Below are 12,519 nucleotides of genomic sequence, written 5' to 3'. Positions count from 1 at the left end.
CAGCTCCCCTTTCCTCGCCCTCAGCTTTGCCGCTCTGCGCTGCCCTGCACGGCTGTGCCCAGCGGTGACACGTGTGGGTACCTGTGTCACCCCGTGTCACCCGCTGCTCCTGCTCCAGCCACCCCTCCCTTCAGAAGGCACTTGGTGGCCGCAGTGCCACCGCCTTGAGTGCGGCGTGTCCTGCTCGAGGGAAAGGGCACGTGTCAGGCAAAACTCTGACAGAAACTTTAACATTTGCTGAGTTTCCAGGTGGGAAGCACCAGCTGCACCTCGTGCTGACAGGAAAGGCTCACAGAGCTCACGGCTGGGAGGTGTGTTATCCTTCAGTGTCACAGGACACATGGCTCATCCATGGAAACAGAACCAGACTCACAGTTACCCAGCAGGGCACAGGAGCCCTCAAACCACGCAGCCTGAGCTACTCCAGCGGTGTGGCTTCAGCCAGAGCTGAGCCAGCAGCAGCACTGCCCCTCCCTGACCCCAGCTGGCTCTCACACACCTCTTCACACCCCACACATCTGGCCAAACACAGCTGGTCATGGGCAGCCAGGGCAGCTGGGACACGAGTGGCCGTGGCCCAGGGAGCCCAGAGCCGTGCCTCACCGGGGACCCTGCTGGGGTGACTCAGGGGTGGCTGCAGCCCCCAGCCCCGTGTCTGCACAGCCAGCACCGACTGCTGGAGCCCTGCACAGCCAGCACCGACTGCTGGAGCCCTGCACATCCAGCACCGACTGCTGGAGCTCTGCACATCCAGCACCGACTGCTGGAGCCCTGCACAGCCAGCACCGACTGCTGGAGCCCTGCACATCCAGCACCGACTGCTGGAGCCCTGCACAGCCAGCACCGACTGCTGGAGCCCTGCACAGCCAGCACTGACTGCTGGAGCCCTGCACAGCCAGCACCGACTGCTGGAGCCTTTGAGTCCCCGCCAGAGCACCGATGGGACACAACTCTCCTCTCTGAGAGCACTCGTCCCTGGCTGCAGCAGCCCTGGCACACAAGGCCAGCAGGTTTGTCCCTCGGCAGGACGGTGCTGGGGACATGGGCACAGAGCAGGGAGAGGTGCTGTGAGCACCCAGAGGCTGCAGCTGCACGCTGTGAGACACGTGTGGAGAGCTCTGGGAAGGACAGAAGGACATACCCACCAAAGGGAACCGTGCTAAGCACCCCCTGACCTCCTGACCAAGCCACCTGTGGTTGTCTCTGTCCTGCCCCAGAGGCAGCGCTGAGCCCTCCTGGCAGCCCGGGAGCCTCTGCCCTGCTGAGGGCACGGCAGGGGCTTTGCCAGCTGCCCCAAACCCTCCAGAACTGGGGAATTACTGGGGCAGATGGTGCTTCACCCACACACCAGCTGCTGCTGCCAGGACAGGCATGGTGCCCACAGGGTGGTGGGACAGAGCTGCTCTGGTGGCTGAGCACATCCATCCAGCAGACGGATGGAGAACACAAGGTGTTCTTGGCTTGCAGTATTTTAAGGTCCGGTTCCATAGCCCTAAAATAGCAGTTTTCCTTGTAATAAACACCACTTGGGTGGTGCCCAAACCAGTCCATTTCCTAGTCCACACCTTAGAGCTGAGTAAGCAGATGAGCCACAGAGGGACAAAGCCTGCCATGGATGGGATGTTGGGATTGGGATATTTGGGGTCACCTGAGCACTGGCACGTGTGTCCCCCTCCAATGAGGGAGGCCCTTGTGGCAAACAGCCTCCCCCAAACCGCTGTTAATGGCCTCCAAGGTGCCTGCTGCCCAGGCGACACCACGAAAAAGTCAGTTTTGAGAGCAGAAGTGGAGCACTGGGTCACCTTCAGCAGGATTGGGGTGGGATGAACCCCACAGCGTGTGGGGAGAGAAACGCTCAGGGGACCAGGCGCAAGGATAAGGCCAGGGCTGTGGCAGCAGGTCTGGTGGTGATGGCTCTGGTCATGATGGCCCTGGGGGTGATGGCCTGGGGGTGGTGGCTTTGGTGGTGATGGCTCTGTGGTGATGGCTCCAGGGATGATAGCTCTGGTGGTGATGGCTCCAGGGTGATGGCCCTGGTGGTGATGGCTCTGCAGACAAGGCCTGGTGGTGATGGCCCTGGGGGTGATGGCTCTGCAGACAATGGCTCTGGTGGTGATGGCCCTGGTTGGTGATGGCTCCAGGGATGATGCTCTGGTGGTGATGGCGTCTCCTGCTCACACCACTCAGCACCCTGTGGGAAGGGGGAGAACAAGGCATGGATGAGTTCAGGGCTGGGATTTGCCCAGCCTGGAGCTGGTGTGCTCCTGCACCACAGCGTGGTCAGCAGCACTCAGAGAGTGCTGGGACCAAAGTGGTGCCTGCAGCTGCATCTGCCAAGGCAGCACCTTGGTCCCTGCAGCCCTCATCATGCCTCTGCAGGCTGCAGCACCCACCCGGGCCAGGGGAAAACTGGATTGTACGTGTGCATCTTCATTGCCAGAACTTCGCTCTGGCCTATGAAGTTAGGAGCAGAAATAACTCCCCTCAGGAGACCCCCCTTTTCTATTTTCATGCATGAGTTGCAGCCGCAAGGCAGAACAGGTAATTAAAAAGGAGCTTCTGCAGGAACATGAGACACTGAAACCTCTAATCTGTGTCTCCACCAAAGCCCAGGGTGGTGCAGCCACGCTGCACTGGGAGGCTCAGCACAGCCCCTGTGTGGCACAGACCCCACACAGGGTTACAGCTGCCGACTCACTCTGCGAAACCCAAAGGAATGAAATCACTCGTGGAAGCATTCGCAAGGGGAAACGGGGAGCTTTGAAACCACGGCACGTTTCTGCGTGAGGACACTGCTGGAGAGAGCCTGGCAATGGCACAGGGCACTGCCCACCCGTGGAATTACACACATTCTCTCCTTTCTGATCCCGGGGGCTTGGTGGTAAAAATGTGTGTGTTTTGTGTTCCTCAGACACACAGGACTGAGGAGCTTTAGTGAAATTCCAAATGGCATTTCAAATTAAAGCAAGGAGTGCTTCCCTGTTACACACAGGGTTTGGCAGTGAGCAGGGGACTTGTGGAGCTCTAGCAGCAGCTCTGGGTTCACAGAGTGCTCGGTGACCACCCAGGAGCACAGCCGGTGGCACCAGCAGCTCCCTGGGGAGACCCAGCCCGTGCAGGCTGTGTGGTCACAGCTCATGCAAGCAGGAATCCTGTGATGCCACTAACACGGCAAAGGAAGGACCTGGGCAATCCCGGCAGCAGGCTGCTCCGTGTCCAGCAGGGCACACCTCCCAGGAAAGTGTCCCTGCACAAAACCCTAGGTTATTAAAATAACTCTGCCCAGGAGAGACCAACATAGTCAAGGGAAAATGCAGAGGCTGGCCGGCTCTGGTGCCGTGCTGCCTGCCCACAGGAGGGGACAGCCAGCCTCAGTGCCTCTGCCCGACAAACCCGGTGCCAGGGTGAGCAATGGACAATGGGAAAGGTTTGCTCCGAGGGCTGCACACACTGGAAAGAGGAGGAACAGAAATAAGGGCTCCCTTGCACACCACTGTGCTATCTGTTCAGGAGCCGGAGTGTTCCTGACGATGACAACTCCTTCGAGGAATAGCAGATCTCTGCTCCCAGTCCGTGCTCACGAATCAGCCCTGGTGCCTGCAGCAGCCGCAGACAGCCCGTGCCCAGGGCAGCAGTGCCCCTGAGCCGGCAGCGGCTCCCCAGGGCACCGAGGGGCACCCCTGCTTCTGCACTGGGAATAGGGAAAGGGCTTCCCCTGGGCTGGAACCCGCCCTCACGGGCACAGCTCCATCCCACCACCGGCCGCGAAACTCCTGCACTACCACAGCAGTGGCACTCCAGCACCTGCCCTGGCCAAAAGCCCTCCCTGTCATTTGCTGTGACACACTCCGTAATTCCCTCATTCCTCACACCAGTGGGAAACAGACGGTTTTACCTAAGGGTCTGTGGGAGTTCCAGTCAGGAGCCCGCTGGGGCCAGGCCACGTTTGCTGCACTCTTCTGCAGCCCGTGCCAAAGCTGCCCTGCGGCTCCCAGGAACTCACTGGTGTCCAGGAGGACAGAGCTAGTGCCCAGAGCGTGGAGCTGTCCTGTGCTCCCCAAATCCATCTGTTCTCAGCAGGATGGAGCTGTGCCCAGAGCATAAAGCTGTCCTGTGCTCCCCAAAAATCCATCTGTTCTCAGCAGGATGGAGCTGTGCCCAGAGCGTAAAGCTGTCCTGTGCTCCCCAAAATCCATGTGGTGCCCTGCATGATGGAGCTGTGCCCAGAGCATAGAGCTGTCCTGTGCCTCCCCAAAAATCCATCTGTTCTCAGTAGGATGGAGCTGTGCCCAGAGCATAGAGCTGTCCTGTGCTCCCCAAAAATCCATCTGTTCTCAGTAGGATGGAGCTGTGCCAGAGCATAGAGCCTGTCCTGTGCTCCCCAAAAATCCATCTGTTCTCAGTCGGATGGAGCTGTCCTGTGGCTCCCAATAACACCCCAGTGTCCCGCACGACAGAGCTGTGCCCCAACAGGACAGAGCTGTGCCCCCAGCACAGGGCTGTATCCCCAGGACAGAGCTGTATCCCCCCAGGACAGAGCTGTATCCCCCGGGACCGAGCTGTATCCCCCAGCACAGGGCTGTATCCCCCAGGGACAGAGCTGTATCCCCCAGGACAGGGCTGTGCCCCCCAGGACAGGGCTGTGCCCCCAGGACAGGGCTGTATCCCCCAGGACACGGCTGTATCCCCCAGGACAGGGCTGTATCCCCCAGGACAGAGCTGTGCCCCCCAGGACAGAGCTGTATCCCCCAGGACAGAGCTGTGCCCCCCAGGACAGAGCTGTATCCCCCAGGACAGGGCTGTATCCCCCAGGACAGGGCTGTATCCCCCAGGACAGAGCTGTATCCCCCAGCACAGAGCTGTGCCACCAGGACAGGGCTGTATCCCCCAGGACAGGGCTGTATCCCCCAGGACAGAGCTGTATCCCCCAGGACAGGGCTGTGCCCCCCAGGACAGAGCTGTGCCCCCAGGACAGGGCTGTATCCCCCAGGACAGGGCTGTATCCCCCAGGACAGAGCTGTATCCCCCAGGACAGGGCTGTATCCCCCAGGACAGAGCTGTACCCCCAGGACAGAGCTGTATCCCCCAGGACAGGGCTGTATCCCTCAGGACAGGGCTGTGCCCCCAGGACAGGGCTGTACCCCCAGGACAGAGCTGTATCCCCCAGGACAGAGCTGTATCCCCCAGGACAGAGCGTATCCCCCAGGGACAGAGCTGTATCCCCCAGGACAGAGCTGTGCCCCCCAGGACAGGGCTGTATCCCCCAGGACAGGGCTGTATCCCCCAGGACAGAGCTGTATCCCCCAGGACAGAGCTGTATCCCCCAGGACAGGGCTGTATCCCCCAGCCAGGGCTGTGCCCCCAGGACAGAGCTGTTATGCCCCAGGACAGGGCTGTGCCCCAGGACAGAGCTGTATCCCCCAGGACAGGGCTGTATCCCCCAGGACAGAGCTGTATCCCCCAGGACAAGGGGCTGTGCCCCCCAGGACAGGGCTGTATCCCCCAGGACAGAGCTGTATCCCCCAGGACAGGGCTGTGCCCCCAGGACAGAGCTGTATCCCCCAGGACAGGGCTGTATCCCCCAGGACAGAGCTGTATCCCCCAGGACAGGGCTGTATCCCCCAGGACAGGGCTGTGCCCCCCAGGACAGAGCTGTATCCCCCAGGACAGAGCTGTATCCCCCAGGAAAGGGCTGTATCCCCCGGACAGGGCTGTATCCCCCAGGACAGAGCTGTATCCCCCAGGACAGAGCTGTATGCCCCAGGACAGAGCTGTATCCCCCAGGACAGGGCTGTATCCCCCAGGACAGAGCTGTATCCCCCAGGACAGGGCTGTATCCCCCAGGACAGAGCTGTATCCCCCAGGACAGGGCTGTATCCCCAGGACAGAGCTGTATCCCCCAGCGACAGGGCTGTATCCCCCAGGACAGGGCTGTGCCCCCCAGGACAGTGCTGTATCCCCCAGGACAGGGCTGTATCCCCCAGGACAGGGCTGTATCCCCCAGGACAGGGCTGTGCCCCAGGACAGGGCTGTATCCCCCAGGACAGAGCTGTATCCCCCAGGACAGAGCTGTCCCCCCGCAGCCCGCGGTCCCAGCCCGCACAGCTCTGCCCGGCTCCCCGCCCCAGCGCTGCGGCCCCTTCTTGTGGCTGGCAGCTGCTTGCGCATCAGGAAACAATTGTGGGATAGAGCTGTGTGCTTTTAGCTATGTTTGATAGAATCAGTGTGCATTTCTCTCTATTTTAGAACATAATCTGTCGTGCCGTTCGGTTGGCTTTCCCTTAATGTTATTCCACAACCAATCCTTCTGAGGGATGGATCTGATTTGAGAAGCCGATCTGTCCGAGAAAAAACCGCCTCCAGTTCCTGTCAGATGTGATCTCCCCAGCCGTTATCAGGTTATTTCTCACTTACATTGTCACCAAGTGCGGACTTTTATCAGAAGCCCAGGGTGAGGCAGATGTGGATGGAAATCTCTCTGTGCAGTGTGAGCCCCTGAGCCCCAGCTCCCGGGTGCGGGGCTGGGGCAGGAATGGGGTATCGCCCACAAGGCCGTGGAGCGCACACAGCTCGGGGCTGCTGCTCCAGTGCCGCTCCCCAAGTGCTGCAAGAGCTGGGACACGGCTGGGGAAGATGGATCGCAGAAGCCAGGGAACAGCCGGCTGGGGCAGGAGTGAAGCAGCAGCTCCCAGCTGGGATGTGACATCTGGGTGTTATTTCTGTGCACGTTCATACACACAGCACTCCCCGGGCCCACCGTGATTTATCAACGTGAACAATTCACCCATTCCTTCAGCCCTCGGGCACGCAGCGTGGCTGGGGAAGCTGTAAAAGGGTGGTCACTCGGGCTGATGGCCAGGGGTGGTCACTCAGGCTGCTGGCCATTGTGTGGTCACTCAGGCTGCTGGCCACAGATGGTCACTCAGGGTGATGGCCACAGGTGTCACTCAGGCTGATGGCCAGGGGTGGTCACTCAGGCTGATGGCCGCTGTGTGGTCACTCAGGCTGATGGTCAGGGGTGGTCACTCAGGCTGATGGCCATTGTGTGGTCACTCAGGCTGATGGCCATTGTGTGGTCACTCAGGCTGATGGCCAGGGGTGGTCACTCGGGCTGATGGCCATTGTGTGGTCACTCGGGCTGATGGCCAGGGGTGGTCACTCGGGCTGATGGCCATTGTGTGGTCACTCAGGCTGATGGCCAGGGGTGGTCACTCGGGCTGCTGACCAGGAGTGGTCACTCGGGCTGATGGCCATTGTGTGGTCACTCAGGCTGCCACCAGGGGTGGTCACTCGGGCTGATGGCCATTGTGTGGTCACTCGGGCTGATGGCCATTGTGTGGTCACTCAGGCTGATGGCCATTGTGTGGTCACTCGGGCTGCCACCAGGGGTGGTCACTCGGGCTGCTGACCAGGAGTGGTCACTCGGGCTGATGGCCACTGTGTGGTCACTCAGGCTGCCACCAGGGGTGGTCACTCAGGCTGATGGCCAGGGGTGGTCACTCAGGGTGATGGCCACTGTGTGGTCACTCAGGCTGCCACCAGGGGTGGTCACTCAGGCTGATGGCCATTGTGTGGTCACTCAGGGTGATGGCCATTGTGTGGTCACTCGGGCTGATGGCCAGGGGTGGTCACTCGGGCTGCCACCAGGGGTGGTCACTCGGGCTGATGGCCAGGAGTGGTCACTCGGGCTGATGGCCATTGTGTGGTCACTCAGGCTGATGGCCAGGAGTGGTCACTCAGGCTGATGGCCATTGTGTGGTCACTCAGGCTGATGGCCATTGTGTGGTCACTCAGGCTGATGGCCATTGTGTGGTCACTCAGGCTGCCACCAGGAGTGGTCACCGGGCTGCTGGCCAGGAGTGGTCACTCGGGCTGCTGGCCACCCCGAGGGTGCAGGGACTGGGGTGGAGGAGGAGCCATGGAGCACGGCTGGGAAGGGGCAGTGGGAGAAGCAGCAGCTCACCCTTCAGTGCAGAAACTCTGGAAAAGGCCTCTGCCTCCAGATGCAGCTCCAAATGGTGAACATTTAGAATTTTCTCTCCAAGCTTTCTCCTTAGTAATGGTTTTCTAAACCCCACGGGAACATGGGGCTGGTACTACAGCAGAAAAAGGCTCGAATGAATAAGCATTTTAATAAGAATTTTATCCCGTGTCATAAAAAGAATTACATGAAACCCCACTGGCTTATATGCAAGAACTGTATTTACTACGGGCAATTGAAGAAGAAATAAATTCTACTTCAACCTCATTTCGATTTGCAAGTTATGAGAAATGTTTCTGGAGGGAGCTAATAAATGTGATGAATGCACCCAGCGGTAATTGATCATTTATATAAAAAATTCTGGCAAACATTTAATTCCACTATTCATTAAAATGTTGCCCTTGCGAGACATAATCCATAAAAATGATCTATCTAATAACCAGGATGTCAGGGAGCTGAGATTGAGGGTGAAGGTAACCTGGGATTCCAGGAGGAAATTCCAAACGCTGGTTCTCTGGTGGTTGATGGGAGTGGCGCCTGTGTCTGCTCAGCCCAGTGGAATCCACCGGGAACAGCTTTCCCCCCTTGTCTGAGTGCACTGTTTTTAAGCACTCCTGTTCAGTATAAGGTCTGTGGTGTTGGGAAGAGCCAACACAAGAGCTGGACACGTTTTTCTGCTCAGCTGCTGGGCTGCGCCGTGAGCAGTGGCACATCCTGCCGCAGCCCTGCGGGTGTCCCAAGCCCCCGCTGCAGCCCAGTGTGACCCGAGATCCCCAGAATCACCTGGTGCATGTCTTGTCACATTCCCCGGCTCCTGGGAAGGCACATTTGGCTCCTCAGGCGGTGCTTGAGGCGCCTGCCCAAGCTGTGGCTGAGGAGATCCGCCACCAAACCCCTCCTGGGGCTCAGGGTAGTCACAGGGTATTAATGAGCCAAATCCAGGTGTCCTGCCCATGGGGAAGGAGGGGCTGTGTGGGCAGTGTGGGCAGGACAAGCAGGGTGGGTGGCACAGGAGCTGTGGTGGGATGGGAGCTGTGGGTGGCAGGGATGCTGTGAGTGGCAGGGATGCTGTGGGTGGGATGGGAGCTGTGAGTGGCAGGGATGCTGTGGTGGGATGGGAGCTGTGGGTGGGATGGGAGCTGTGAGTGGCAGGGATGCTGTGGTGGGATGGGCATGGACAGGATGGGCAGGAGGAGCAGAGAGCAAGACACTGCCTGGTAATTCTAATTACTTGGAATGGCAGGAAAAAAATAAAACCAATTAAGGACTAATTGCAAGGTTGCCCTAATTTAGGGAGTGACGATCTGTTTGTGAGCAGATAAGCAAAGGCAAAGGTTTATCTTCGCTGGGAGCTGCAGTGCTTTGGGGAGGGACAGATCCTGTGGCCGAATCGGAGAGGAAATTCAGCAGTTCAACATGAGGTTTTTGGCCTCCTGTTTGTTCTTTTTTTTCCAGTTTCTCTTGCTAACAATGCTAAAAGCCACGTGGATGTGGCCTCTGGAGACGTGGGCTCCTGGGCTCCTCAGCAGTGCTGGAGAACAGTTGGACTTGATGGTCTGGGGGAGCTTTTCCAACAAACAATTCCATGATTTCCTCCCTCGTGCCAGTGCCAATGCCGGGCTGCCTCACAGGAGATGTTCCCAGGGAAAGGTGTCCTGTGCTGGGCACAGCACTGCTGCTGCTGCAGCTCCTGTCTCTCCAGGCACCCCAGCACTGCTGCTGCTGCAGCTCCTGTGTCTCCAGGCACCCCAGCACTGCTGCTGCAGCTCCTGTGTCTCCAGGCACCCCAGCACTGCTGCTGCAGCTCCTGTGTCTCCAGGCACCCCAGCACTGCTGCTGCAGCTCCTGTGTCTCCAGGCATTCCAGCACTGCTGCTGCTGCAGCCCCTGTGTCTCCAGGCATTCCAGCACTGCTGCTGCTGCAGCTCCTGTCTCTCCAGGCACCCCAGCACTGCTGCTGCTGCAGCTCCTGTGTCTCCAGGCCCTCCAGCACTGCTGCTGCTGCAGCTCCTGTGTCTCCAGGCACCCCAGCACTGCTGCTGCTGCAGCTCCTGTCTCTCCAGGCCCTCCAGCACTGCTGCTGCTGCAGCTCCTGTGTCTCCAGGCATTCCAGCACTGCTGCTGCTGCAGCTCCTGTCTCTCCAGGCCCTCCAGCACTGCTGCTGCTGCAGCTCCTGTGTCTCCAGGCCCTCCAGCACTGCTGCTGCTGCAGCTCCTGTGTCTCCAGGCACCCCAGCTCTGCTGCTGCAGCTCCTGTCTCTCCAGGCACCCCAGCACTGCTGCTGCAGCTCCTGTCTCTCCAGGCACTCCAGCACTGCTGCTGCTGCAGCTCCTGTCTCTCCAGGCATTCCAGCACTGCTGCTGCTGCAGCTCCTGTCTCTCCAGGCCCTCCAGCACTGCTGCTGCTGCAGCCCTGTGTCTCCAGGCATTCCAGCACTGCTGCTGCTGCAGCCCCTGTGTCTCCAGGCATTCCAGCATTGCTGCTGCTGCAGCTCCTGTCTCTCCAGGCAACCCCAGCACTGCTGCTGCTGCAGCTCCTGTGTCTCCAGGCACCCCAGCACTGCTGCTGCTGCAGCTCCTGTGTCTCCAGCCCTCCAGCACTGCTGCTGCTGCAGCCCCTGTGTCTCCAGGCATTCCAGCACTGCTGCTGCTGCAGCCCCTGTGTCTCCAGGCATTCCAGCATTGCTGCTGCTGCAGCTCCTGTCTCTCCAGGCACCCCAGCACTGCTGCTGCTGCAGCTCCTGTGTCTCCAGGCACCCCAGCACTGCTGCTGCTGCAGCTCCTGTCTCTCCAGGCACTCCAGCACTGCTGCTGCTGCAGCTCCTGTGTCTCCAGGCACCCCCAGCACTGCTGCTGCTGCAGCTCCTGTCTCTCCAGGCCCTCCAGCACTGCTGCTGCTGCAGCTCCTGTGTCTCCAGGCATCCAGCACTGCTGCTGCTGCAGCTCCTGTCTCTCCAGGCACCCCAGCACTGCTGCTGCTGCAGCTCCTGTCTCTCCAGGCATTCCAGCACTGCTGCTGCTGCAGCTCCTGTCTCTCCAGGCACCCCAGCACTGCTGCTGCTGCAGCTCCTGTCTCTCCAGGCATTCCAGCACTGCTGCTGCTGCAGCTCCTGTGTCTCCAGGCCCTCCAGCACTGCTGCTGCTGCAGCTCCTGTGTCTCCAGGCACCCCAGCACTGCTGCTGCAGCTCCTGTCTCTCCAGGCACCCCAGCACTGCTGCTGCAGCTCCTGTCTCTCCAGGCACTCCAGCACTGCTGCTGCTGCAGCTCCTGTCTCTCCAGGCATTCCAGCACTGCTGCTGCTGCAGCTCCTGTCTCTCCAGGCCCTCCAGCACTGCTGCTGGTGCAGCTCCTGTCTCTCCAGGCCCTCCAGCACTGCTGCTGGTGCTCTGCTCCGAGGCTCGGACTCTGCAGCTCTGCCTGTGAGAGAAGGAAGGTTCAGACGCCCCGTGGCCTGTGTGTGTGTGCCAGCATGGTGCTGCAGCCTTTCATTCCTGCTCTCATTGCCATTACAAAGCCACGCTGAGAGCAGAGGGGAGCAGGGTCCAGGCACAGGGAGAGGATGGTGGTGGTGGCAGAATTCCAGGCTGCACAGCAGAGGTAATAACACTACCAGGCAGAGATGCCCTCCAGAGGAGTGATCTCGGTCAGGTTTTGCTCAGTTAGTGTCAGTCTCAGGGCAGGTGTTGTTCCCTGGCCTCTCCCCAGGCACTGGGAGCTGGCAGCCCTGACACACAGGCTGATCTGGCTCTCGGTGTCCCCCGGTGTCCCCTGGGCTCGTGACAACACATCCAAGCTGCCAGCTGCACTGGGACATAAACAGCCTAAACCAAGGCCAAAAGGTGGATTATTCCTGGGTTTGTTATTTTTCAGTCAGCACCTTTCCCCACTATCAGCCAGCTCCGGTGAGCACAGCCTGGGGCAGGGACAGGGGCCTCCCACCCAAAGTCAGGGATCAGCGGGGCAGTGAGCTCAGGGGGCCTGGGGACAGCACTGCACATGCAGGTGGCAGGAGGGAGACGAGCTCAGGGGTGCTCAGGGATGATCAGGGATGATCAGTGGTGGTCAGAGTTGTTCAGAGGTTTTCAGTGGTGCTCAGAGGTGGTCAGTGTGCTCAGAGGTGCTCAGAGATTGTCAGTGGTGCTCAGTGATGGTCAGTGTGGTCAGAGGTTCTCAGAGATTCTCAGAGGTGCTCAGAGGTTCTCAGTGGTACTCAGAGGTTCTCAGAGGTACTCAGAGGTTCTCAGAAGTTCTCAGAGGTGCTCAGAGGTTCTCAGAGGTGCTCAGAGGTGGTCAGTGATGCTCAGTGATGGTCAGTGTGGTCAGAGGTTCTCAGAGGTGGTCAGTCAGAGGTTCTCAGAGGTGCTCAGAGGTGCTCAGAGGTGGTCAGTGTGGTCAGAGGTTCTCAGAGGTGCTCAGAGGTGCTCAAAGGTTCTCAGAGGCTCTCAGAGGTGGTCAGTGTGGTCAGAGGTTCACAAAGGTTCTCAGAGGCTCTCAGAGGTGCTCAGCAGCAGCGGGCAGCAGAGAGGACACTGCAGGTG

At 59.7% G+C, this 12,519-nt stretch overlaps 1 long non-coding RNA gene across 1 annotated transcript; it reads left to right on the top strand.

The window, feature by feature from the left end:
• Positions 1-12,048: 12,048 nt before the first annotated feature.
• Positions 12,049-12,314, top strand: LOC136364570 (uncharacterized). Its single transcript, XR_010744181.1, has 3 exons — positions 12,049-12,069; positions 12,109-12,167; positions 12,268-12,314. It is a non-coding gene; the product is annotated as an uncharacterized lncRNA (long non-coding RNA).
• The last annotated feature ends 205 nt before the right edge of the window (positions 12,315-12,519 follow it).

This window comes from Sylvia atricapilla, chromosome 8 (genome assembly GCF_009819655.1).
Source record: "Sylvia atricapilla isolate bSylAtr1 chromosome 8, bSylAtr1.pri, whole genome shotgun sequence".
Taxonomy (NCBI): Eukaryota; Metazoa; Chordata; class Aves; order Passeriformes; family Sylviidae; genus Sylvia; species Sylvia atricapilla.
Note: the sequence above shows the minus strand (reverse complement) of the source record. Positions and strands in the feature narration are given on the sequence as shown.